At 33.5% G+C, this 9989-nt stretch overlaps 1 long non-coding RNA gene across 3 annotated transcripts; it reads right to left on the minus strand.

Annotated features, from left to right (window-relative positions):
• Positions 1–1959: 1959 nt before the first annotated feature.
• Positions 1960–6424, minus strand: LOC107457856 (uncharacterized). 3 transcript variants are annotated; one of them, XR_008001478.1, is made up of 7 exons: positions 6017–6424; positions 5359–5499; positions 4883–4959; positions 4718–4766; positions 4489–4585; positions 3204–3271; positions 1960–3040 (listed from the first exon to the last, which is right to left on the minus strand). It is a non-coding gene; the product is annotated as an uncharacterized LOC107457856 (long non-coding RNA). The 3 variants fall into 3 exon arrangements; XR_008001477.1 differs by having other exon boundaries at positions 1961–3025; XR_008001476.1 differs by lacking the exons at positions 1960–3040; positions 3204–3271 and having other exon boundaries at positions 3876–4585.
• Positions 6425–9989: the final 3565 nt, after the last annotated feature.

Raw genomic sequence — 9989 nt, forward strand, 5'->3', positions numbered from 1 at the left:
TTCTTCTTCTTCTTCTTCTTCTTCTTCTTCGTCCTCGTCCTCGTCCTCGTCCTCGTCCTCGTCCTCGTCCTCGTCCTCTTCCTCTTCCTCTTCCTCTTCCTCTTCCTCTTCCTCTTCCTCTTCTTCTTTTTCGTTTTTTTCGATTTTCATGGTTTCTGAAATTCTTCTTCTTCTTGCTGCACGTTCTTCTTCCTCTTACTCTTCTTCTTCTCCTTTTCTTTCGTTTCTGCACGTTCTTCTTCCTCGTTTTCTTTTTCTTCTTCTTCATTTACATCTTTTCTCTCTGTTTTCTCGTTTTTTTTTTCAATTTTTCATGGTAAAATCGTTTTTGAAGAAGAAGAAGTAGCAGAAGATGAGGAGGAGAAAGAGAAAGAGTTCTGAATTATGCATAAGATGTACTTCAACGAATTTTGGGTGTATTTTCTTAAATCATTTGGGTGTATTTTCTGTAACCCTTTGGGTGTATTCTATAATCGTTTGGGTGAATTCTTGTAACCGTTTGAGTGTATTTTCTGTAATCCTTTGGGTGTATTTCTGTAATCATTTGGGTGTATTTGAGTGATATCTGACTGATATCTATGGGTGTATCTGACTGATATCTATGGGTGTATCTTACTGATATCTATGGGTGTATTTTTTATTTCAGAAAAAATAGCAGGCATTACAGAAATACACCCAAACGATTACATAAAATACACCCAAGAGATTACAGAAATACACCCAAACGGTTACAGGAATTCACCCAAACGATTATAGAAATACACCCAAAAGATTACAGAAAATACACCCAAAGAATTTAAGAAAATACACCCAAAATCATGCATAATTCAGAACTCTTTCTCTTTCTCCTCCTCATCTTCTGCTACTTCTTCTTCTTCAAAAACGATTTCAGAGATTGATGTCAAAAAAAATAGAAATCGAGAATAACGAAAAAAGAAAATAGAGAAAAAAGCACGTAAATGAAGAAGAAGAACAGAAAGAGTAAGAAGAACGTGTAGTAAGAAGAAGAAGAAGAAGAAGAAGGAGAAAGAGAAGGCAAGAAACGTACCTTGAATAATATTTCTTCGTTTTTTCTAGTGATTTTGATGAAGGAGAAAGAGAAAACGAAAAGAGGAGAAGAAATTTCAATAAAAAAAGAGGGAGGAAGAGAAAAAAAAGAGACACAGAGAAAGAAGAAGAAGAAGAAGAAGAAGAGGAAGAGGAAGAAGAAGAGGAAGCACGGAGAAAGAAGAAGAAGAAAAAGAGGCACAAAAAAAACGTGAAACGGCATGAATAAAGCGCGTGTAAGTGACGTAGGAGTTGCAACACGTTTTGGTGGATTAGGCATTAATAAATTTGTAATAGTTACAAGCTCTAATCGCTTGTATACTGAGCTTTTCCCTTATTTCAAAACAAGGCATCAAGTGTTACGAAAATCCTTATTAGATGGACTAAAAATCTAAAGAGTAAAGTTGTGTAATTGGTGTTGATTTTTATAGTTATCGATGACATTACCATAGATAACTAAAGAATTAGAAATATAACTTTGTCTTTTTTATTTTCTTTTATTTTTTTCTTATCTGTTCTACTTTATTATATTGACTAGTAGGTAATCTGTGTATTTGTACGGTCTTAAATAAGATTCTTTTATGTTAAATTAATCTTAATAGTAATACTCTAATTACTAATTAGTATCTGTAAATAATGCAGAGAGAATGACTAAATTAGTGATTCGATTATTGATAATGACTAATTTGAATTATAATTCAAATCCTTCTCATTATAAAATTGTTGCTTATCTTTGGTAGTCAGAGCCTTACCATGTTATTCAGTACCGGGACTATGTGAAGATTTGGCACTCTGATAAATAACATCCTGAGTAACATGGAGAAAATAAAAACATTCAATGCAATAAGACTATACAAAGAAATTAAACAACATTATTTAGTATCAATGACCACTGATACAATTCATTGATTATGCAATTTTTTAGGAATCACCTTATCCTGTGGATCTCAGACATATAGTGCTACTCAATGGGTTATTAACAAAAAGTTGTATTATAATAGAAAGAGATAAGTTAACACAAATAAAAGCAACTTACATTAATAGTTTCTATAAAGCTAAAAAAAATAATTGAAATTCTCATACTATACAAACTACGTGTATACCAAATGACTTGATCTGAGAATAGAAATTCGAGAAACATCTTTCACGGAATCATTTGAACTTAAAACAACATTATCCATAAAAAGAAAATATAGATAGAGGCCACAACTTTTTTTCAAAGGAATATGAGAATCATCACCAAGTAAATTAAATAACTACAGTCGGTATAAAAAAAGATTAAGTCAACAGAATGCCTTCAGATAGAAACAAATAAGAGGAGAAGGAAAAAAAAATAGTTCAATAATTATAACCATATCTTTTGATCATAAATAGTAGCAGCATTTCTAAAAAGTGTACTAATGAAATATCACGGCAAATTCTATTAACAACGTGGAGGGATGTATTTAACTCGTATGCAATAATTCTTAGGTTTACCACAAACAATAGTTCCCGATTCATCAACTCAAATATGATTCTTAACTGGAAAAGTATAGTCATATAGAGAATGTGAAAGAAGAAAAAAAAAACAAAAAGAAAATACTTAAATAGATAAAAAAAAAAGTGGAAGAAAATATAAGAAACACATCAATAAAGACCACATACAACAACAACAACAACAACAAAGCCTTGTCCCACTAAGTGGGGTTGGCTACATGAATCAAACGACGCCATTGTGCTCTGTCATGTATCATGTCTACAGAGAGACCGTTTACATGTAGATCTCGTTTGACCACCTCATGGATGGTCTTCTTAGGTCTTCCTCTGCCTTTCGCCCTTTGTCCATCTTCCATCTCATCCACCCTCCTGACTGGATGTTCTATCGGTCTTCTTCTCACATGTCCAAACCACCTGAGACGCGATTCAACCATCTTTTCCACAATAGGTGCTACTCCAACTCTCTCCCTTATATCTTCATTCCACAATAAAGACCACATGCCTAATAAAATAATCACTTTGAAAATCAAAACATCAACAGAGATTAAAATTCTATCCGAATTTCAAACACTATGAAAACAATTCTAAAATTAAAAGCAAAAAATAACTGAATTAAAATATTCAAGGAAGTCGAAAAAAAGAAGGGAGTTGAAGAAGTGCAGTGAAAGCCTTGAAATCACCTCAAATTTCTCTCTTATTATGGATGAGGCTGAGCTGAGAGATCACCATTGAAGGAAGTTACTCATGGCTGCAAAAGAGAAAGATAGAAGACTGAGACACAAGTTAAAGAAGTACATTGCCTACTCTCTTTGACTAACCTACTGTCTTTGATTGAAATTTCTTATTTTCTAATATGCATTTACAATTTTTCGCAAAATCAAACAACTAAACTCATGAAAAACAAAAGGATAATCTTTTTTTAATAGCAAAGATTTCTTGTTATGACATGTGGAATTCATTAAAAGGGTCAAGATTAAATATGACAGTTCCTATAAATTTTTTTAAATCAAGCAAACTATAAATACAATCACATTAGTTGCAACAACATACATATGGCATCTTATAAAAAATTTAAAAAGTTAAAATATTATAAATAGCTAAATCTTAGGAGATACATACAGTATATAAAAGAAAAAGACTATCATTTTTACCTTTAACCAGTTAGTTACAGAGATTTTTTTTTCTCTTTTTTTTTACAAGACATTCATATCAAACTTTAACATAAAATAAAAATTTAGAAAAAAGATTGAAAATAAAAAGACTATTGTAAATTTGTAATACTTTTATTATAAATTTCAAAATTTGATATTTAATTATTTAAACATATTAAAAAATAGAACAATTGATCCAACTATACTCTTCTACATTTTCTTAATTGTTTGTCTAAATTGGCAGAGACTCTTCTTCTTGCCTTCTCTAGGCTTATATAAACGTTCTAGCTGAGCTTGCTCGATAGAGATTAATTATGAATAATATAATAGCTTAATTATGAATTTAAAGAGCAATGCTAGGCTGTTCAAACATTAATCTCAATGCCAGATCTTGGTCTTTTAGATATATGGATCGTGTTAGCTATATAATTAGCTAATGAATTGAAAGTGCTCCAACACCATCCATTGTTGATGTAAGATGACTGCTAGCAATACCTAACAGGAGAAGTAAGGTCCATGTGTTCAGAGATTGACAACAAAGAACCTCCAAACTCAAAACAAACACAAAACATTACAACAAAATTTCATATTGTAATATAAAGTTTGAGTGTGTAAAGACAGAATAAAAAAGGAAATCATGAAATTGAAGATGCAACTACTGCATATGCTGCTACCGATTCATACAGTAAGCACACTCTTTTACAAACCAAAAACCTGTTGAGAGCCTTAGACACAAGCCATAACTTCTAAGAGAAACCCACACAAAATAGTTCAGACATAGTCACTTTCTTCCTGAAACAACTTAATATGTTACCGAAAGAGCTTTTCAGTGTCAGCTAGATCTAGATCAGGATTAGTGCACGTCCTTGAGGATCCTTTTTTAGCTTATGCTTAGATTCTGTCCATGGTGCCTAACAATAAGGGTAGCAATAAGTAAATAGCATAACATTTATTATTGTTATTGTTGGGAGGTAACCTCGCATAATATATTCTTTACACTACCATTAAGTATTAGGTACTGTTATAATTTATATCAAACTTACCTCTCGGTTTTCACCATATATGTTATTCTCTATGTGACTAAGTATTGGACTGTCAATGAAAACAAAATCAACACCATCAGTATCCATGTCCTATAAAGTGAAAAAATAACAAATTACAAAAGTTACAAATTATAACTGATTAGAAATAGAGTGGCTGCTGCACACCTGACCATCTACTTTGTATCTTTTTTATACTCCCGTATCTTGTCCTTCAGTATAATTACCATATCGAGATGCTACAACTACAAAGAATAAAGAAAAGAAAGCAATAAGTTTTAAAAGAAAACATTCATAGAAAAGTACCTTAGAAACCATCAAAGTATTTTACCAGACTATATTGGATACAACATATTACTATAACTCTATGTCTGCCTAAGCCAAGGCCTTTGTTAAGGAACCAACAACATCTCCAAGTCTACATGTTACGTTCAGGTATGAGTCTGTAAATTACATAAGAACCAAATAGCACGCACTGAAGGACAACTACAGATAAAAAAATTTGGTCCATCAAAGAACATTAGTGGAAGAGTTTATGTGCACCTAGATCTAGATAATTTCCATCTCCATTTTAACTACATACCAAATGCATCCTAAAGATAACAATAACATTAATGGTACCATATATAGAATGAAAGTCATACATAAGGGTCTTTGGTTGTCTCCACAAGTAAAGCTTGAAAAGAAGTGATTGCCTCTTTTCTTTGGATCCACATCCTTTCCATTTCATGCTCTTCTCTTTCTTTCCTTTTCCAGAGCTCCCATTCTCTCCCCCTCAACTTATCCTGCAAATATGTTTCAATAATTTGAATATAATTAACATGTCAAAAAATTATTCAAAATAAATTGTTGAGTAAATGCCAGGATACAATTAAAGCAATAAATCAACACAAATAATAGATGCAAAATCAGCGAATTATCAAGAAATGAGTTATATCTGCTATGTGTGACAGAAGTGCTAGAGAAACACATCTCTCACTATTTAGATTTACTTTATATGCCAATAAGTTAGCACTTTGAGTCTTTCTTTTCTCCTCATATTAGAGTATTTGAAGCTAATCATAATACTTAGAATGCTTATTTCTGAGCATCTAATGAGACAATTTTAACAATAACAAAACCATCTTAAAATTCCTAAACTAATAATAAATACGTTAAATATGAATCAATCCAAAAATAGTCAAATCACACTCAAAGTAACAACCAATTCATATGAACAAACTACAATGTCAAAAAAAATTGATAACAACTTGAAACTAACAAAGTGTATTCAATTATAAGAGAAACAAAAAGTGTATAAACCAGCGTTCCCGAACAATAGGCTAGGGTCATTGAATGGAACAACGGGATTGGACCGCCACTAGACATGGCACTTTACTTTGAAGAACTTAAAGAAAGTGTCCCTCACGTGCTTGGCCGGCCACCCCAGTTGGGAGAGTCAAAACCAGGCATCGCTGCGGTGACCACAACAGAAGTAGGAAGAGATTTGGCGGAGGAAGACACGACGGCACAGAAGGGTTTGAGAAGAGTGAATATGGAGCCATGGAGGGAAGAAAATGAGGACAAAACCTAGCTCCATATTTCCTAATCATCAAATTGGGTTCAAACAGAGAAGAAAGATATGAGAATTAGAAAAAGAAGCTCGTATTCCCTGTAAATTTCACCAACTCTGCTCTTTTTCGAAATGCTAAAGCAAAATCACAAATTGATTTGAAATATTCACACTAAATACAATAAAATACATGTATCTATATCGATGAAAGTAATAATAAGAAGAGTTTCCTGCCTACTAAACTAGGAAAATCATCGTCTCCATTGTTAAAAAAAATTAAAAATTTAAAATATAATTTTTAGTCTTTTATTATTTTTTTATTTTATTTATAAAATTAATAATAAAAAATTATATTTTATTCTATCAATTGTTAAAAATAATTGGAAGAATCCATTTCCCTAAACTACACCTACGTATTTGGTAGGAAGCATCATTGAAAATTTGAAACATCATGTGTGACCTATAAACAAGCCAAGAATTTTGAATATTCACCTCACTGACCAATAAAAAAAAAAATAGTGACGGCCAGGTACAATAAAAAATCATACCCATTACAATTGATCAAACACAAAAGTCTAGAAAAAATTACCAATTCTACTGAAACCTATAAATGCAATTGGTTCAACAGCTGATTGAAACCTAGAACCTACACTACAAATAAATACATACATAGTCAACATAGATATATAACTGATTCATAACTGAGATCAAACTTGTGCATTTTCTTAAAAATCATTTTAAAGAAAAATCAAAATTATAAAAAAATTTTATGTCAGCTTGAGCTCCTCCAAATTTACTAGTTTAGAAGATTAAAAAAATAACAGAACAATTTTTAAAGTTGAGGCTCGCTCCTTGGATACAATATGCCTGGCCTAGCTTGTGCATTAAACTGTCGTGATAGTGTCGTGCATTATGTTATATGTTTTATATGAATTTATCTATCTTCAACCTATCTGTATTCAAATTTCTTCTGATAATTAATTTTCTAATAGTTTTATTGTAGCCCCTTTTTCAGATTAACTATTGAAGTATCTTTTAACTAATCTAACTTTTTAGTTGAATTCTCTCTATTTTATTTTTCTTAAACGTATCTCCGGCATATAGAGAAAAAAAAAATTGCTATTTAAAAACTAATCATAGAAATGATTGAATTTACCATTATTTCTTTATCTATTTTTATTTTATATATTACGTTAATTTTCAATTCAATACACTTTCATAAAGAGAGAGGATAAATGCTTTAAAATAACAAGAAAAAATAGTGGTAAAAAAGATTACAGTAGTAAAAGCCACTAAAGTTTTTACTTTATAATTAGAAAAAATTATTTTTGTTATTAATAATCTGATAGAAAAAGGCATAATTAAAAAAATCTGAAATGTAGCTTTAACAATGGTTATGGCGTGGAGGATTTTTCTAAAGGAATTTTTTGGCCATAACAATAATATAAATGTATTGATTTGTTATAAATTTATATGACTATGTTCTAAATAAAGTTAATATTCATGTCTGATAAATTTTTATATTATTTGTATTGATCATGGGTTTATGTTACTAGCCTATTGGTTCAATTTAATTCAATATTTGTTTTCCAATGGTTAAACCTTGAAAATATATATATATATATATATGTTTGGTAGGTCGGGTACCGGACGGTTCGGACGGGAATCCTGGTCGATAAAAAGGGGGGTCTTGCCTAGTTGCGAGCTCCCGGGCAGGCGAGAACGATGTTCCGAGTACTTCGTGCGAGGAGCGGGAGGTGTCACCTGCAAAGACACTCCGACGCTCTAGTCAATAGAGTGTGCAGGCGAAAAAGGGTGAGTGATAGGTCACGTACTTTGGGGGAAGGGTATGTCCCTTCCCATTTATACCGTGTCAGAGGTGGGCCCTGTAAGGACAGGCCCACCTCCTTTGAGGCCTCCCTTGCACAGCTGTAGAGCAGCTGTCAGGGACGCGTGTCCGGGTCGGTGATAGAGGTGTCCCGCCCTCAACCGTTCGGGTCGGGTGGTGCCTGAGTCGGGCCGGCCCATATTTTAGTTTGGGCTAGGCCGTAACAGTGCCCCGACGCGCCAGCGACGACCATTGGGATCGTTGGTGGCGTGTCATCTCTTCTTTCGTGTGTTGTCGCCAGGTCGGTCGTTCGTAGGGTAGACGTGCCTCTTGCGCGCGTTTGTTCGTTGCTGGAATAGCCGTTTGTCGCCTCGTTTCTCGCGCGGATCATTAAATGTTCATTATGGGTTGAAAAAATCCTGTGTGTAAAGACTATTTTGCCCCCAGGCCTTTCGCGCTCCTTGGGTGGTGACGATTGGATTTTTGATGGTTTAGAATTTCACAAATGAATTCTCGTTGCAAGTATAGTTTCTAAACCAACAATAATCCTTTCATACAAAAGATTGTTTGTCACAAGTAACAAACCCCTAAAATTAATAACCGAAGTATTCAAACCTCGGGTCGTTCTCCCTAGGAATTGTAATGAAGTGTCTTGTTATTGGTTGTGAATCATATTTGGGGTTTTTAAGATTTTGGACAAGAAATATAAATGGCAAAGAAAATAAACTAACAACTAACAAAGCTCTTGGCAAGATACGAGAACTAGAAGTCCTATCCTAGTTATCCTTCTCAATTGTGATGAGAATTGTTCATTGCTACCACTTAGTTAACCCTTACTAAAGAAAGGAAAGTCAAGTGGATGAATTGACTTGAGCCACAAGTCCTAGCCAACTCCCAAGGAAAGACTAGCTTTAGTACACTCCAAACCAATTAGCAATTTCTCCAATTACCAATCAACAAAGGAATTAGATAACTCAAGTGTCACTAATTACTCTACCTATAGAAGTCTTGTGGGCCCAATCCAACTCATTTCTGATGCTATTTAAGCCAAGGATTGAAGGAGGAATGAACATACTTTCATACTTTAGAAGTTAGTTACCATTAGTTTAAGTTTAGTTTTAGAAGTAGTAGTTTCTAGAGAGAGAAGCTTTCACTTCTCTCTAGGATTAGGATTAGGATTAGAAGTAGTTTTAGAAGTAGTTTCTAGAACTAAACTATGACTAATGGTAACTAACATGTGTTTCCCCCTTCAATCCTTGGCTTAAATAGCATCAGAAATGAGTTGGATTGGGCCCACAAGGCTTCTAAAATCGCTGGCCACGTTTTGCTTCAAGTGGACTAGGTGGCAGCAACGGCGCGTGCGCGTACTATGCGCGTGCGCGCCACCATACTTGTAGCAACTATGGCAAATCTTATATCGTTTCGAAGCCCCGGATGTTAGCTTTCCAACCCAACTAGAACCGCATCATTTGGACCTCTGTAGCTCAAGTTATGGTCGTTTAAGTGCGAAGAGGTCGGCTTGACAGCTTTCCGGTTCTTTCATTTCTTCATGAGTTCTCCAACTTTTCATGCTTCTTTCTTCATTCCCTTGATCCAATCTTTGCCTCCTAAACCTTAAATCACTTAACAAATATATCAAGGCATCTAATGGAATCAAGGTGAATTAGATTTAGCTATTTTAAGGCCTAAAAAGCATGTTTTCACTCTTAAGCACAATTAAAGGAGAATATACAAAACCATGCTATTTCATTGAATAAATGTGGGTAAAAGGTTATAAAATCCCCTAAAATCAATACAAGATAAACCGTCAAATTGGGGTTTGTCAGGTGGCAGTTTTAAACAATCTTTGCCTTGGTAACTTCTTTTTTCTCTCTTTACACTCTTACTCCTACTTT

The sequence above is a fragment of the Arachis duranensis genome, chromosome 7 (assembly GCF_000817695.3).
Source record: "Arachis duranensis cultivar V14167 chromosome 7, aradu.V14167.gnm2.J7QH, whole genome shotgun sequence".
Lineage (NCBI taxonomy): Eukaryota > Viridiplantae > Streptophyta > Magnoliopsida > Fabales > Fabaceae > Arachis > Arachis duranensis.